General features: G+C 45.8%; 1 long non-coding RNA gene across 3 annotated transcripts in view; it reads right to left on the bottom strand.

The window, feature by feature from the left end:
- Positions 1-12,983, bottom strand: part of LOC117703962 (uncharacterized) — a 63,506-nt gene extending 50,523 nt beyond the window's left edge. For 2 of the 3 annotated variants that reach the window (XR_004606204.2, XR_013108556.1), the window contains exon 1: positions 12,888-12,983. This is a non-coding gene — a long non-coding RNA (uncharacterized LOC117703962). Of the gene's footprint in view, positions 1-1,518; positions 1,604-12,887 lie in introns of all 3 variants that reach the window. The other variant, XR_013108555.1, reaches the window with a different exon arrangement.
- Between the last annotated feature and the right edge of the window lie 4,262 nt (positions 12,984-17,245).

The raw sequence follows: 17,245 nt of genomic DNA, 5'->3' as shown, positions 1-17,245 counted from the left end.
CTTAGTATAAAAATAGGTAGACAAGAGAGGGAGAGAGGGAGGGAGGGAGAAGAAGAGGGAGAGGGAGAGAGGAGAGAGGAGAGGGAGAGGGAGAGAAAGTAGAGGGAGAGAGAGAGGAGAGGGAGACAGGGAGAGAGGGAGAGAGGGAGAGAGGGAGGGGGAGAGGATGAGGCTAGGTATAAGAAAACATCTATAATCCCAGAAGCTAGGCAGGGAGGAAAATTACAGGTTTCAGGTCAGCATAGGAAACCCTGGCTACATAGTAAGATCTTGTCTCAAAAAATAAACCACAAAAGATTATAGACAAGCCTATCAACAGATTTGTTCTAATCCTAATTAAATTGAAAATCTTTTTGTTCTTGTTTTTTTTTTTTTTTCAAAAGAGGGTTTCTCTTTGTAGCCTAGATTGTCCTGGAACTAGCTCTGTAGACCAGGCTGGCCTCAAATTCAAAGAGATCTGCCTGCTTCTGCCTCCCAAGTGCTGGGATTAAATGAGTGCAGCACTACCACCCTGGTTGTTTTTGTTATTGTTGTTGTTTGTTTGTTTCAAAAGACAGAGACTCACTATGCAGCCCTGGCTAGCCTTGCTATATAGACCAAGCTGGCCTCTAATCGATTTTTTAAAGCTATTCTTCCTAGCACCAGACCAATATACATTCTTTTCAAAAACCCAACTTACTAAATTTAGAATAATTAAATTTATACAAAGTGTCTTCTTAGATTACAATAGAATCAAAGGAAAGATCATTAGCAGACTGGGAGGAAATCTGCAGAAGTCAGCTTTGTCCTTTCACTGTGTGAATCCTGGGGATCAAACACCAGTTATCAGGCTTTACCCACTGAGCTATCTCATCAGCCCTTAAGTTGCTTCTTGTCAGGGAAAGACAATGTCCCAACTAAACATCTCTCACCATTGAACAAAACCTCCAGTGCCAGTAACGGACTACATCTAGTTGAGTCCTTGACCAAAGAGTCCCTGTGGAAACACCCAGACATCTCTAGGTATTGCCAAAACTATTTGTTGCTCTCCACAAACTGATGGTAACACCCCGCTGGTGAAGACAACACTTAATTGAACACAGAGATGTGTATCTGGTGCCGAGACAAGAGCCTTCACCCCTACTGACTAGTGTTCATGGTATTAGAAGGTACTCTACAAGCTACCAGAGGAGAAAGGTAACCATCAACCCAGCTACAAACCCTGCAATCTACAACAGTGACCTGCCTACAAGATACGCTGGTGCAATAGCGACACAAATATTGTGAGAGTAACTGATCACTCTCTGATTGGATTCAAGGCCCACTGTACACGATGAACCCATGAATGATGCTGCTTGGGTGACCAAGAACCTGAGACTAGATAGGTCATAGCTCTAAGGGAAAATTAAATATTATTGTTCTGCTAAAGGATCACAACAATAATGACTCCTAATGGTGTTCTGCTCACAGGGTGGCAGTGCTCAGCCATCATCAAAGAAGCTTTCTCTCGAAGTAGACGGGAACTAACAGAGACCATACCTGAACAGAGTGCAGAAGAGTAAGATTTTGGAGCCCGCAGTCTCAAATGGGATGTCATCAAAAGCCTTTCCCGGGGCTCAGGAAGCTATGCAGAAGAGGAGATGGAAACATTACTGTAAGTGCCAGAGGGGAGAGATGACTCCAAGGAAACAGGTCTTCCAGACACAACAGACTGACACACACATGAGCTCACAGAGACTGGTAGCATGCACAGAGCCTGCACAGGTTCAAGTCAGTCAAGTCAGGGTTCCAATGTTGAGAAGGGAGAGTGGACAGGGGTTAACCAAAAATAGGGTATCGGCAATTGATACCCTCTTACAAAGAAAAAATTAGTTTTCTCAACTGAAGTCTCAATGGGTATATTAGACATACAAGGCAGGCCTCATGCCTAGTAGTTAATGGCCAACACAAAATGAACTCAATGTTATTTTTACAGACCTGTTGTTTAATATTGCTTTGTTTGGGCTTTTTTTTTTTTTTCTATCTTATTGGAATTATGTCTGGTTTTGTGTTTTTGTAGGTTTTGGGTTTGTTTTGTGTTTCTTTCTTTCTTTTTTCTTTTTTTCTTTTTTTGGTGTGGGGAGCACGTTTGGATTTTTTTGTTTGTTTGTTTGCTTCCTGGTTTATGTTCTAAAGAGAGAGGGAAGAAAAGACATGAGTGGAGAGAATCTGATAAAAACTAGAGACAGGGAAAAGCATGATCAGAATATATCGTATGATAAAAAAAAATATTTTTTCAATTAAAAAATGTTGCTTCTTGTCAGGGAATTTGCCACAGCAGCGAGAGCTGTAACTAACATCCAGCTAACTGATAGTTATGTGGAGCTGATGGCATCAAATACTTACATCAAAACAGAAGACCAAACAGCATAGTAATGATCTAAGCTCCCAACTTAACAGAGAAAAAGAGGACCAAGTTAAATGCAAATCAAGTTGATGGAAAGAAAACATGTATGAATGGAAGGCAATAAGGCTGGAGACAGAAATTGATCAGATGTAAGTACAGGCAGGCCTTCGCAAAGATCATTAGCATTCATCAATTCTACCCAAAATGGCCCAGACTAAAAGGAGAGAAGACACAGTTACATCAGTAATGAGAGATATGCTAAGAATTCAGATAAGGACATTTGACAAACAAACTGGCCCACGATTTCAACCCCTTAACTAAATGGATAAATTCCTTGAAAGACACCAACCGTCAAACCTCTCTTAAGAGATACAAAGCAAGCTGAGGCCTATGTTTATTGAGGAAATGGAGCTCATAGTTTAAAACACAAACTAAAGTTGTACATGTGAAGCCAACTTTGAGTCATCCTGATCCCTCCTGATGGGGACTTGGGGGGCTGCCTCTCTCTTGCCTGCACTGGAAGTGACAGACACTCTTCTCTGGAGAAAGACAGCTCCAGAGCCTCAAGTTTATATACATGCTTCATGGGTAATGCACATCTCTCAGTTACTTATCAGGCATACCAAGACTACCTCTGTTTGTAACCCAAGAGGATGGGTAAGCAGGCTAAACAGGTTACACTTCTACCAATGGCTGAGTGGTTGACGCTCTTGTTGAACCAATCAAGATATGTATAATAAATACTCTGAAAGCACTGGGAAGTGGGAGACAGAAACTGGAAAGGAATTGAAGTTGGAGAGAGACAGAGACAAAGAGACAGACAGACAGACAGAAGGAATTAAGTCTTTTTTTTTTTTTTTCATTTCAAAAGTTTTGCTTGAAAGCAGAGCCCAGTCAGCACTTGTTACTGAAACTTAGACAGAACATTCAGTCTTGGGTTTGGGGAACTGGCTCCGTCAGTAATGTACAGGCAGCATGGACATAAGGACCTGAGCCCACACTCCTGGCATCCATATAAAAGCCATGTGTGGTTGGTTACTCACGTCTGAAACCCTCATCCTGAGGGAAGTAGAGGAAAATAAACAGATCCTGAGAGTTCACTGGCCAGGCAGTCCAGTCAGTGAGTGAGCTGGGTTCATGAGAGACCTCATCTCAAAAGATAAGGTGGAGAGGAATGACAGAAGATGCTGGCATCAACCTCCAGCTCCATACCCACGTGTACACACCTGGGTACACACATGTGCACTCATACAGGACACATGCACACACAACAAAGAAAACCCAGACTTACTTAAGAACTAAAAGACAGTTTACACAGCAGTGGAAATTGAGGAGAAGACTTCCAAGGAAAACAGAGACAGACAGGTAGAAGCCCCCTTCCCCGACCCCCCACCCCAGTTCTGAATATAAACTTTGCTCCAATCTCTAGATGACCCCTGGACCTCACATTCATTTAAAAAGTTTCAAGAAACTTATATAGGGCTAGAAAACTGACATAAGTCCTAACTGCTGCCCACAGCAAAGACAATCTAGAGTTTGGGTTTGGATTTAGCCAAAAAAAAAAAAAAAAAAAAAGCTGCTTTAAAGACCAACACTAAAGCTGGTGTTGCACGCCTTTAATCCCAGCAACTGGGAGGCTGAGACAGGAGGATCTCTCAGTTTGAGGCCAGCCTGGTCTACAAATTGAGTTCCAGGACATTGAGGGCTACATAGAAAAAAAATGTAAAGAAACAAACAAACAAAAACAACATCTGGGGCTGACCAGCACTTGCTGCTCTTACAGAGAACCCAAGTTCAAGTCCCAGCACCCACATGGCAGCTCCTGTACTCCAAGTCCCAGGGTCTGATGCCTTCTGCTAACTTCTGTAGATACCAGGCATGCACATGTGACACACCTACATGCATGCAGGCAAAACACTCATCCACATAAAATAAATAAAAGAATAAAAACAGCCATAACAACAACTAGAGTGTGGTGGCGCACACCTTCCATCCCAGCATCCAGGAGGCAGAGGCTGGTAGTCCTCTGTGAGTTCTAGGCCAGCCAGGGTCTCCTAATCAGACCTTGCTCAAAGCAAACAACAATGGGGCCTGTAGGACTGCTCACTAGACGGACTGCTGCTACTACACATGGTTACTTGAGTGTGTTCCTCAGGGCCCACATGGTGGTGGAGGGAGTCCCACCATGAGTGAGTCCCAACTGAGTCTTATAAGCTGTTCACTCCACACAGGCACCTGGGCCTGTAACCCCAGCTCCACAACACAAACACATAAACACAATTCAAAATGTAATAAATAAGTAAATATGTAAATAAATGGAAATGATAGATATGGGGAAATTCATAAAAGTTTTATGTTATCAAATGAAAGCTTATAGACGGGGAAAACTCATAGCATATAGAACAGGACATTAATAATTAACACATACAAGTACATTAAGAACAAGCTAACGGAGAAATGAGGGGAAAACAAATATTAAATAAGGAAGAAACAAATAATAAAGATAAGTTGTCAGTAATTATAGAGCTCAGAATTAAAGACGATGCTAAATGTGAGTTCCCGGACAGCCAGAGCAGGCGATGTGTATTTAAATGTTCATATTCTTCAAGCGATCTCTCTTCCTGTCCTGCAGATCCACGCATGCACAAGCCATGCACACTTGAGCGAACGCTCATTGGTGAAGAAACAGCTAAATTAATCTTAACATGGGGCTGGAAAGATGGCTCAGTGGTTAAGAGCAGTCTCTGCTCTTATGGAGAACGGGTTCAGCTCTCAGTACCCACACGATGGCTCACAGCCAACCACCTGTAACTATGATTTCAGGGGACCTTCCTCTTCTGGGCTCTGTAGGCATCAGGAATGTACCTGGCACACAGACATGTACGTAAACAAGAACAAAGGAATCTGTAAAGGAGAAAGAGGAACAGTAGGAGAGAACAAGGAGGGATAAGGAAAGTAGGGGAAAAGATACGAAGGCCTAGGTTCTGGGAGGGAAAGAAGGGCAGAGGGAAGGATAGGAAAGAGAGAGAGAGGAGGGGGATGGAAAGAAGAGGAGGGGGGAAGGGGAGGAGGAGAAGAAAGAAGAAAAGAAGGGGAGGAGAAGGGGAGGAGGAAGAAGAGAAGGGGAAGGAAAAGGGGGAGGAGGGGAAAAAAGAGGAGAAGGGGAAGGAGGAGAAGGAAGAAGAGAAGTGGCAAAGGATGATGGGAGTTGAACTCAAGGAAGGCCACCTAGGTCTGGGTTCAAACACTGCTGGTTAAACATCATACCTGATTCCCACTCTGACCATAGTTCATCCTGCCTGTTACAATGGTAACAAGGGGCCTGGTCAGCATGCTCCAGTCCCTTCTTCCCTGCCCTTGACCCTCATACCCCTCAGGCTCTCTCAGTGAGTGAGATAGGGGGTTCTTTTGGCCATCGAGAGAGTCTCATGTTTGGGTTCTCAGTGAGAAGCAGAAATGAGACTGACATCTATGATGTCATCTTCTCATGGCACCAGACAGTCGAGGAAAGAGGCAGGTATTTGAGATGGTATTTGGACAATGCTGTGAGTGTAACTGTAGGCAATTCAACTCTGTCCTCTGATCATGATGTGGCCATTGCCACCTTGAAATCAGAAAGTCTGTGTAATCAACCACACAGGATCCTCAAAAGATGGGGTCCATGAACATTCTCTGGCCTGAGATCTCAGACACTCACTCCTTGTCCCACCCCACAACTGCATGGAACCCTACGACAACTGTGATGGTCTTGGACATTCGGAGTACATGGGAGGAAGAAGGTTGATTGAAGTTGCATCTCCAGATACGCAGCTTTTGTTAATAATCATCCATGCTGGGGCAGGGTTGAGACCCCCTGTGAGTAATCCCAAGAAATTCATTGGTTCCACTAGCTGAACTTTAATGAAATTGTTTCTTTGGTCTACTGGTGCCCTATTTGGGGTAAACAGATATTTCTTTATGTCTCCCAAGGAAAAGTCATGCAACTAAATTAGAAGTTTTCAGTACTGAGGGATGTTGGAAAAAGAGGAGGCACGGGACACTTAGGGAAGACTTGGCATGGGACTGAGCAGACAAATGGAAACATTGGGCAGGGCAGGGGGCCAAATCAGAGTCCCGGAGCACTTTGGCATTTAGCCTTGGTCTGGATGGGATCATCATTCCTAGGGTCTGAACCTTAGATCCATATAAACAGACATATGGAGGATTCCAACTTCTTGTGTTGTGTTTACTAGATTAAAGTAAGACCATTCTTTACAGTGTAAGACCCTCAGAAAGAAGAAAACCCAACCAAGACAAAAGTCCAAGGTCTTGCTTGGTGGATTATGACTCAGAAAAGCCAGAGAATGGAACAGGTGTGAGGCCAGCATTCACTCAGTGGGAGATAAGGAAGACTCTCCACAAACAAGGCGCCGTTCCTCAACACTCCAACAGCATACGTTCCAGGCAATACCTGAAATATAAGTAATTAGGATTCCTGAAGGATTGGGTGCTTATCTAGTTACAAATGCAGGCACCCTGAGGGCTACACAAGGACTGGCAAATGTCCAGTAAACATCTGACAACTTACTCATTTTCCACCCATGGCAGACATCATTAATCAATCTTGGACTGTCAGAGAAACATTCCTCATAGCTGCCACAAAATACTCAACGAAAAGAACTTAAGGAAGGAAGGGTCACCCGGGTAACAGCACACACCTTTAGTCCCATTTTATTGGTGAGGCCATTCTCCCAGCCCCTATTTGAGATACTCTCTAAAGGCACATTTTCTTATTTTAAAAAGGATATGTTGTCGATGTGAAAACAATGAGAAGCAAAGAAGTGTAGAACCCCAGGAGAAAGGCTCTGCCCAAACCCATGGTGGCTTTTAAATCATGATACCACAAAACTGAGCACCTGAGCACAGTGACTTAAAAGACCCTGAAAAAGCCGGGTGGTGATGGTGTACACCTTGAATCCCAGCACTCAAGAGGCAGAGGCAGGCAGATGTCTGAGTTGGAGGCCAGCTTGGCCTACAGAGCAAGTTCCAGGAAAGCCAGGGCCATACAGAGAAACCCTGTCTCAAAAATAAATAAAATTCAATTCAATTAAAAATAAAATTTATTGAACTTTTCTTGAAAAGTTTCTAAAGCAAATCCCCTCTGACCTCCTTCTGTCCTCCAGTACTTTGTTCCTCTTCCTCCCTCAAAATGAGTCATAGAAACCAGAATTCCTCTCCCCAAGGCAGGCCATAGAAAAGAACACCTGCCCCACCCAAAGCCCTAGAACCTAGAAAAAGCACTGTCCTTTCTCCTTGGAAGGGGCTCATTCTAGAGGGTTCCTACTCCATTGCTAGGAGGAAAGAATGCTAAAGCCACCAAAGAAGAGTTGAGCAGAGGCCCTGATGGGCTCCCAACTCCATCTGTAAATATCAAATCCTGCTGTTCAGCCTTGTTCACATCTGCGTGGCTATCCATTCCTTACCACACCTAATCATAAAACCAGTTTTCTGAAGGCTCCCGTGTCACAGGGAACTGGTTTTTTTAAAGTGTTCTTTCCTCTGGCTAATTTATCTTCTTTTACAGGGCTGACGGTGTGTGCAGAACAGGATCAGAGCCTCCTGTCCCTATAACTATTTCATTTCAATTTTTCACTTAACCCTATGTCATTAGCTTTTATTATGTTAGGAATTGTACATAAAAATCAAGCCAGCCATGACAGTACGTCCCTGTATTCCTACAATTTGAGGGGCAGAGAGAGGCAGGATGATCTCTGTGAGTTCAAGGCCAGCCTGATCTATGTAATAAGTTCCAGGGCAGTCAGGCTACAATTGAGACCCTGTCTTAAAAAACAAAAACAAACAGTAAATCATTTTTGCCGGTTCACAGCACGGCTCAGGGATAGATGGAATATAATCTTTTGATCATTCTCATTGTTTTTGTGTTGCTTTAATTATTATTAATTATTTCTTTATGAAGTCATAGCAAGGGCATATTTGAAGAGACTGGTATGAATATTTCTGCCAGTTTCCTTAAGCTGTAAGAAACAGAGACATGATGTTTAAGAACCTGACCTCATTTAATCACCTTTGAGGACACTATGCCCTTTAACTCCTCTTCAGCTTGATGGTAGAGAGCTCCATGCATTAGCCCCAAGCTAAAGAGACAAGGAAGGGGACAGGCTAAGCTGGGCAGTAGAGCCCAGAAAACAGCTACTCATGGCAGATTAGGGGGCAAAGGCCTTCCCTGAAGACATTTGGGCCTTGTGCTTCCTTGTCTCTTGTCTCTCCTAGGGAGTGGTCTCCAAACGGTGGCCAAAGGGTTTCTAGACCCTCATTTGATACCATTCTGCAAGAAAGGGAAAGAAACAGAGGGAGTGGGCAGGCCATTTTGTTTAGGGCAAATGAGCTGAATGTTAGCCCCTCTGGATCCATGCTGACTTGGCTCTGCCTCTGGGGACCTGACCTGGATGGATTTGTTTGTTTTCCATTCAGCTCAGTCCATTAGCAAGAGACCAGAATGTGGAGAAAAAATTTCAGTGTCTCATTTTCCAACTTGCCTTGCTGGAGTGGCCTTGTCAATCACACTGGGTGAGAATAAGACCAGTACCACAATTTTTGAGCCGAATTGGAAGCAAGCTTTGTCAAATATTGGCTGGGGTGATGGACAGTGGGTAAGTCCATACCCAAGATTCCCAGAGTATGGCACTTATTAAGTCAGAGGCTTAAAAAGTCTAAACCCACAAGGGTATGTCCTTCCCACCTTCATCCACTCCAGGGCAAGTATACATCCTGTCACAGTTTTTGCCTACACACCTCCCACCTACGTGTGAGGCGGAACATCCTGTGCAGTTGGAACAACCAACCTTGTTTACTGAAGTGAAAACACATGGCTTGTTATTTTACATGAACAATAGCTCCTAGCATTCCAGGAAGTTACCTGTTCTTCTGCATGTGGGGCTTACAGATTAAAGGCATTTTGTTTTGTTTTATAGATCTCTCAAGCACAGTAATTTGAACTTAAAACATAACTTTAGCCCTCATAGCCTGTGTCCCTTTTTTAAAGGCTCCATCACTGCTGATGGTCCACTCCAACATTCTCTGCATTCATCCAGATTTCTTTCTCTGGCTCAGAAGGTGAAGGGAAGACAGTGACTCCTCATGGCACCAGCATATGGAAGTCAAAGAACAAATTTTGGGGGTTGGGTATCTCCTACCACTATGTGGGTCCCAGGAAACAAACTCAGAATATCAAGTTTGTCAATAGGTACTTTTATCATGTAAGCCATCTGGCCAAGCCATCCCAGGCTCCTGCACCCTCCTTTCTTCCTTTCCCCAGTCCCTGCCTGCAATCATTTCTGGCTCCATAACTACCCAGTGTTTGACAGATTACAAGTTTAGAAACACAGCACCCCCACCAACACACACACACACACACACACAGCTGGTTTTGCTTCAGTCATCAACTTCAAATTTGGGGTTCCCTGGGCTGACCTTAGTTTTGACCAGCTGATAACAAATTTGGGGATTTCCACTTCTCCCTCACAGGGAACTCAGCATAACCTTGCATGTATGACCACCAAGAAGATGCAAATTAGAACTGTCTAAAGAAGAGGCCAGGAGGATACCACAAGCTTCCTTCTCCAGGAGGGACCTGTGACAATAAGCATGGTCCTGCTAACTGGGGAAGTTCATCTGAGCCAGTGTCTTAGTTAGGGTATTACTGCTGTGAACAGATACCATTACTAAAGCAAGTCTTATAAGGATAACATTTAATTGGGGACTGGCTTACAGGTTCAAAGTTTCAGTCTATTATCATCAAGGCAGAAACATGGCAACATCCAGGCAGGCATGGTGCAGGAGGAGCTGAAAGTTCTGCATCTTCATCTGAAGGCTGCTAGCAGAATACTGACTTCCAGGCAGCTAAAATGAGGGTCTTAAAGCCCACGCCACAATGACACACCCAGTCCAACAAGGCCACACCTTCAAATAGTTCCACTCCCTGGGCCAAGCACATACAGACAGATAATATCCACATTTTATTTGGGTTTCATCAAACAGCACTGCTTATGGAATTTTGAATCCCACATCTGTCCCCAGAGGTAGAGCACATATCATATGGCTCAAAGTCCCCGCTCTAACCCTATGCTTACACTTCCCGGCATGCCATCCTCCATCCTGAGGCATTAATTAGCATAGAAGTTATGAGTCAGTTCCTTCTGCGGGAACAATCTGGTGGGGACCAAGAAGCCCGTGTCCCTTTTTAAAAGGGACTTTATTACGTTAATAAAGACCCCACTGCCAATCAAGGAGTCGAAGTTGTTTCTGCTCAAAGCCCATGTATGCTAGTGTTCCTCAGGACTCAGGAGGTGGAAAGGAGAAGCAGAGAGAGGGCTCCGCTCGTCAAGCATGATGACTTGATTCTGACATCCATAAGCCAAATGGCAGAAGGAGAGAACCAGGCGGTTTCTGGTCCTCTGACTTCTAAATGCTCATTTCCCAGGGACTCATATGAAACACACACACACACACCACTAAATAAATATAATAATAAATTAAAAATAAAAACATAACACTTAAGGAAGGAAGGAACACAAGGTACCTTAAGTACTTTGTGTAGAGACCCACAAGTCCCCCAGCACCCATGTAAAAGCCAAGCACTCCAGCAGGCAGACCCCAGAACTGCAGAAACAGACAGACCTCTAGGGCTTCCTCTAAAGTCAGTGAAATGAACAAACCACAGAAGCCATTGTTATTATCGTCCCTGTGTCACATGAACTCTTTCCTATAAGACTATAAACCTTTTGAGGTAGAAGTCATATGCAGATGGACCCATGTCCAAATTAAAGATGGGAGTCCTGATGGCCCTTCACCCTCCCTAGCCATTCTGAGCGGGGAGATAGGTACCCAGGGTCCATGTGCCTGTCATTGGAAGGCTTTCTTGTGGGTATCTGCCTGTCTCACAATGACTTTCCTTCTTTTCAAACGTCCTCCCACCCAGACTCATCAGCTTGAGCTGATGGAGGTACAGGTTCTGATGGTAGACAGTCTAGTTTCAGCATAGAACCATCTTCAAAGACATGAAGGACACCATCAATTAGTGACTGCAAGTGAATTCCAGCCTGAACTCAGACTTCAAGATGATGGGAAGCGATCCAGGTTAGAATGCAGAATGACATGTCTCCTCAACCCATCCCTGATCGCCAGTCCCTCTCGCCTGCCCTGGCCAACCACCTTTCCCATAGCCAGTCCCCTCATCTCATTCTTATTCCTTACTCCTCAGCTCTTCGTCCTGTAGCTCCCCTTAGCCTCTCGACTCCCTCTTCTCTCTCCACTTCTCCTCTCCACTTCTCTTAGCTCGTGTCCATCCTTTTCTTTAAAAAGTTTCTTTTATTTATTTATTTTTTTAGGTTATAATAGAATTACATCATTTCCACCTTTCCTTTTCTCCCTCCAAATCATCGCATATACCCCTCCCTGCTCTCTTTCGAATTCATAGCCTCTTTTTCCATTAATTGTTGTTACATATGTGTGTGTGCACGCAAGCTTGTGTGTGCCTCTCTCTCTCTCTCTCTCTCTCTCTCTCTCTCTCTCTCTCTCTCTCTCTGTGTGTGTGTGTGTGTGTGTGTGTGTGTATTCATAAATAAATACAAGCTGCTCAGTCTGGCAGTGTCGCTTGTGTATATATGTTTTCAGAACTGACCATTTGGTATCAGATAATCAATTACCGTTGTCTTCTCCAAGGAAGAGTGTTATAGGCTATTGCGATGGCCCTTGGTTGCCCCCTATAGGTAGAAAGGAAGTCTCCTGTTGCTGAAGACACTGTCCACTTCAGACATAGGTCCTAGGGTCCCCTGAGCTGGATCTGACCTGAAAGCTCTCTCCCTAAGGTCTACTTTTCATGTTACTAGAAGACTCCATTCACGCTTTTAAAGGAGGGAGGCAATCAACAGTCCTACCCAGCTATGACACCTCTGAACACAACAATAACCAGTACAATAACCCTAAGGGTACAGTAGCGGCATGCATACCTTGGCAACACCCAACAGCTCTCAAATTAGACTTAAGACCTACTCAACAAGAGGGAAGTTATGCCTGGTACTAGAAACTTAGCCGACTGCCCAAGGCTAGTGACGTCATGGGTCTTAAAGGAGAACCTATAACCGACATTTTATATATAGCATATATATGCATATATAGCATTTTATATATATGCATATATAGCAGGGACCTAGTATATCAGACCTTCATTCTGCCATCTTTGTAGTACCATCTTAGCATGTCATTACCATGTTCATCCCCAGCTCCTACAGGAATCCTGGAGACATGGGTGAAGGAGCATATACACGCAAATACACCTGAATACACATGTTCACACCCAGACACGGAGTTCCCAACAATGCATGCCTTGTACCCTGCTTCATTAAAGCCAACAGGAGCAAGGGGCTTAGTTAGCCCAGTGCTCCCTCCCCTGGTGGCCATCCACAGCCACTGACTGGACTCTAGGTCCCCAGTACCATGGATTGTCCTTGCCTGAGCTCCTTACCCCATCATCCTGAACACTTTTTCTGGGTCCTTCCTGAACTCAGCTATGCCACCAAGCTCTGCTGGGACCTTGTTATTTTCACAGCTGCAAGGGCAAACTCCCAGATAGAAGGGAAGATTTTGTGAAGAGATTATGTGCCTAATACTCTAAGCCACTGTCAGCCCAGATCCCCAGAGGCAAAATCACAGCCTTCACGGAGATGGTGACATTGGCCAGACATGGCCAATCCTGGCTCCCATCAGGGGGACCTTCCTTGGCAAGCAGCTCCACACCACTGCTGACTCTTTGTCCCCTTGGGTTAGGGAGCATCTTGGCCTGGCTTTGGGCTGTGGACCAGGAAAGGTTCCTAAACTTTCAGCTCCAGAAAGGGGGTTTTGCCCCAGCAGCACTGCAGACAGGGCTCTGAAATGTTCTTTGTAATACTCCTCCCATCCCTGGGAGCTGCAGGGTTCCGCCCATCTGTGCTGGTGGATAGTCATAAGATTTGTGCGGGGGGGGGGGGGGGGGAAGGGGGGAAGAGGTCAGAGAAGGGAAGAGCGATAGGACAAAGAAGGATGTGGCAATCAGAGACAAAGAGGAAGAAGCAGTGAGCAGTTATCATGAGCAGTGTCTCCTGCCAGATGTCAAGACTAGGGACGGTCACCTCCTGAGACTGCCTTCATTTCACCAGTTTGATCCCTCAAGACCTCATGACACTGTTCCCAAAAATCTTCCAAGAAAGCTGAGGGTGTCTCAGACTCACACTACATGCTTATATCCCCTCTTACCACCTGACTTTTGGCACAAAGGCACAGTATGACATCAGAGGTTCCCCTTCTAAAGTCCCTCTTTAATTTTCCCACCCCTCATTCCGGACCCCATTCTCCTAAGCCTCTGAGCCCTTACCAAAAGCTCTAGACAAAACTGGCGCTTCTAAGTCCTTGGCTGCAAAAGGAGTGTCCCCCAGGAAGGCCAGAGGCTCCTTCTGTGGCCCAGAGCCTGGAGAGCACCTCCAAGGGCTCCCCCAACACACCCACCCTCACCAGGCTGTAGAGCTAGTATGCTGTTGATTTCCACACAAATAACTCATTATTTCATGCTCCAGACCAGAAAGCCCCACACGTGGAGTTAATTCCCATCCTGATAGAGGGCCAGTGCCAGCCAGAACTGGGAGGTTTGCTCAATACCCCCTGGGCATGGCTGTTTCCATCACGGGGTTAATTAGTCCCCAAGAGCCCCTGGCCCAGGGAGGCTGTTCAGCTGGGAGGCCAGAGACTCAAATCTGTTTCTGCTTCTGACTGTATGTCCACTAGATACGGACTGTGTCACCACCCTCAGTTTTCTCATCTGCAAAACGTGCAAGTGAATCCATGAGATCTCCAAAGTACTTCCTGGGCTTGAGGTTTCCACGATATGCTGTGATTTCCCAGCAAACAGCCTATTACAGACCAGGAGGACTGTCTGGGTCATCGTGACATTTACAGTCCTCTGCAGCATTGCCTGGTAGCACTGGGAAGTGGTCCTTGACATCCCATGACTTTGATGGCCAAGCAGAGCATTTTACAGCGTCTTTTGACATTTACAAGAACCCATGATACCCTGTGACATTCTTTGGCATTCCAAAGCATCTTATGACATTCTTCAACATCCAGCTTCCCTCTGTGCCATTCCAGCTACTACCGGTATTCCATGACATTCTGTGACATTCAACATTCCTACCATGTGGACTTGTTCTGCTTCCGAGGGGCCCCCATGACATGAGTGGAACAGCTATATCTCTACCCTATGCACCCTGAATCTCTCCCACCTGAGGTACATGACATCTGTAAGATAGACATCCTTGAGCTTGGCTATGAAGATTCTTTGGGGGGACTTTGTGGGCCAATCTCTCCACTACAGTAATCTATTTTGCACCCAAAGAAGCCACCCTTTGCCCCTCACTACCACTAAAGTAGCTCAAGAATTGTTCCTTCCTTTTGCATGGGGATTGGGGAAGGAGATGTCTCCAAACAAATAGTTTAAGCATACCAGATATTTGAAATTCTTTGACCTATGGGAATGGCAATCTTACGTACTTTGACTTAGTATAAGACAAAGGGGGTGGGCCCGGAAGTCAGACAGTCCCAGGGACAAACTGTGACCTGTTACCTGTGAACTGGGACACCCTTGCCAGACCTATCCCATGCAGAGGATACAGTGAGTCAGGACAGGAAGTTTCTCCAGGATGGGGAAGAGAACACAAGGAAGACTTCAAGGTCTTTCTCCCCTAGGGCAATCACTGGAAACAGCTTGGTGAAAGAGAGGAACTGGGTTTGGGTCTCAGGCCCACTTTCTCCTTGCTATGGGTCCTTGAGAACAGGATTCTCTTCTGTGGGCCTCAGCTCTCCCATCTATCAAATGGGTAGCAAATGGGTCACCTAGCTTTGCTAACCTGGGCTTCTCAGGCTGGGAGCAACAGGAAACCATGAGGTTTGGGTGTACCACTATAGTGGGTAAAGCCAGGACACTGGTGAGCAGGTTAAAACTTCAAGGGGTGAGGTCAAGTCAAACCTGACAGAGAGTCACGTTCTGAGTGGTCAAGTAAAACAGAGTGTAAGGCTCTCTTCCACTGCGCTTCAGGAGAGCTGTACCAAGGTTCTTTAGCCAGAGAGGCAAAGAAACAGAACCTAGTTGTCTGCACCCTTTCAAGTCCCCTGTGGCCCCCGAGTGGCAAGGACTTGAGCCCCTGCAGAAACCTTAAGAGACTTCGCCCCCTAGTGACCAGGATCTGACATTGCAGCTCAGGGCTCCCAGCTCAGGAAGGTGGCCAACTTGTTGACTTGGCAGTTGGCCTCTTCAGGGAAAACCCTAAGGAGCAGAGTTTCGGAAGAAGGCAAGGTTTGAGGGCTGGAGGTTGTTAAGGATGCTTCATGCTTAATCCCGTGAACAAATATTAGGCACCTCTTGTGTGCTGGGCATAGTGTGTGCTAGGCTTTGGGACCCAGCATTAAATAAGACAGTCACACAGTCCAAGGCTTATCAGCTGGCTGAGGCCCTACTATGTGCCAGGATTTTAACTCCTAATACTCTTCACAACCACTATGAGAGATGAAAAATTATTATCTGCAATTTACAGTGGAGAAATTGAAGCTTGTGGCTGTTAAAAAGCAGAGCTTCGATTCTGACTTAGATCTGGGTGATTTCAGACTTGAGCAACTCATGGACTCTGTAGTGGAAAGAGCCTGTGGTCATCACCTCCTCTGGGAAGTAAGGCCAGTGAGGTGCCTGGTAGGTGAAAGGTGGAGGTGTTCGGAGCTCCTGCTCTTCTAACAGCTGAGAACCAGATGCTCTCCAGGAGGCAGGAACTGAGATCCAAGATCCCGGCATAGCTCTCACTGGTGTGGATTCCTTTGTCTAATGCTCACACCCTGGGCTTGCTCTTCAGATAGCATAGCAGGGCCTTCCCTGGAGAACTACCCTTCCCTGGAGACTGCTAAGGCTCTATAGACTACTCTATAGAGTATTCCTGCGGGACTCCACAGTCACCCCAGGGTATAAAAAAAGTTTGACACAACTCTAAACATAACTGCTGTTTAGTTCCTTTATGAGGGGGGACCCAGAGGAGGGTGCACCTAGGGGTGGGGACACCCAGGGGGGTCGGCTCTCCTCAGCAGAGCAGACGCAAAGCCTTTCCTCCATGTTTGCTCTGTTTCCGTGTGAGGCCACATCATGGCGTCCTCAGTTCAGTAACATGGAGTCAGCTCCTGGATAGTGGCAATGGCAGGCCATATCTTGGGTGGAACACCAGACCCAAACGGGGTTGTAGGGTCACTATGAGCCATGAGCTTGCAGGCAGGACTCTGGACATAGATGCTTGCAAGTGAACCTGGAGGAGTGACCAAGCTGAGGACAGTGTGTGTAGTGCTTCAATGCATGACACTGAAGAAGTCACAGGACTGTGCATGTAGCACCATGTGGGTGGGAACAGGGGAGGCTGTGGTTGACAGTGATATTTGGTGACTGGGAAGCTCACCATGGGCAGCTGATTTTGTATGTGCTGGGTTGACATGGGGCAACAGGGCTCTAGGGTCACAGTGGGCAGGGCTGGATGTTCAGGGTGAATCAAAAATTCTGTATAATTTTGACTATGCTGATGACCCTGGGAGAGGAGGGTAATCGTGCAGGTGGCCTTGAAAAACGAGAGGCCAGAAAATAAAAGCAACAGCCCACAGGGGCTTCCCTTCCTCCTCAAGTATTCAGGTCCTTCTTTCCTGATCTCTCTACCATTCTCCCTCTCCCTCTCCCTCCCCCCTTTCTCTCTCTCTCTCTCTCTCTCTCTCTCTCTCTCTCTCTCTGTCTCTCTCTCTCTCTGTCTCTGTCTCTGTCTCTCTTTGTGTGTG

This window comes from Arvicanthis niloticus, chromosome 2 (assembly GCF_011762505.2).
Source record: "Arvicanthis niloticus isolate mArvNil1 chromosome 2, mArvNil1.pat.X, whole genome shotgun sequence".
Classification (NCBI taxonomy): Eukaryota; Metazoa; Chordata; class Mammalia; order Rodentia; family Muridae; genus Arvicanthis; species Arvicanthis niloticus.
The sequence above is the reverse complement of the archived record's forward strand: the minus strand, read 5'-3'. Positions and strand labels throughout refer to the sequence as shown.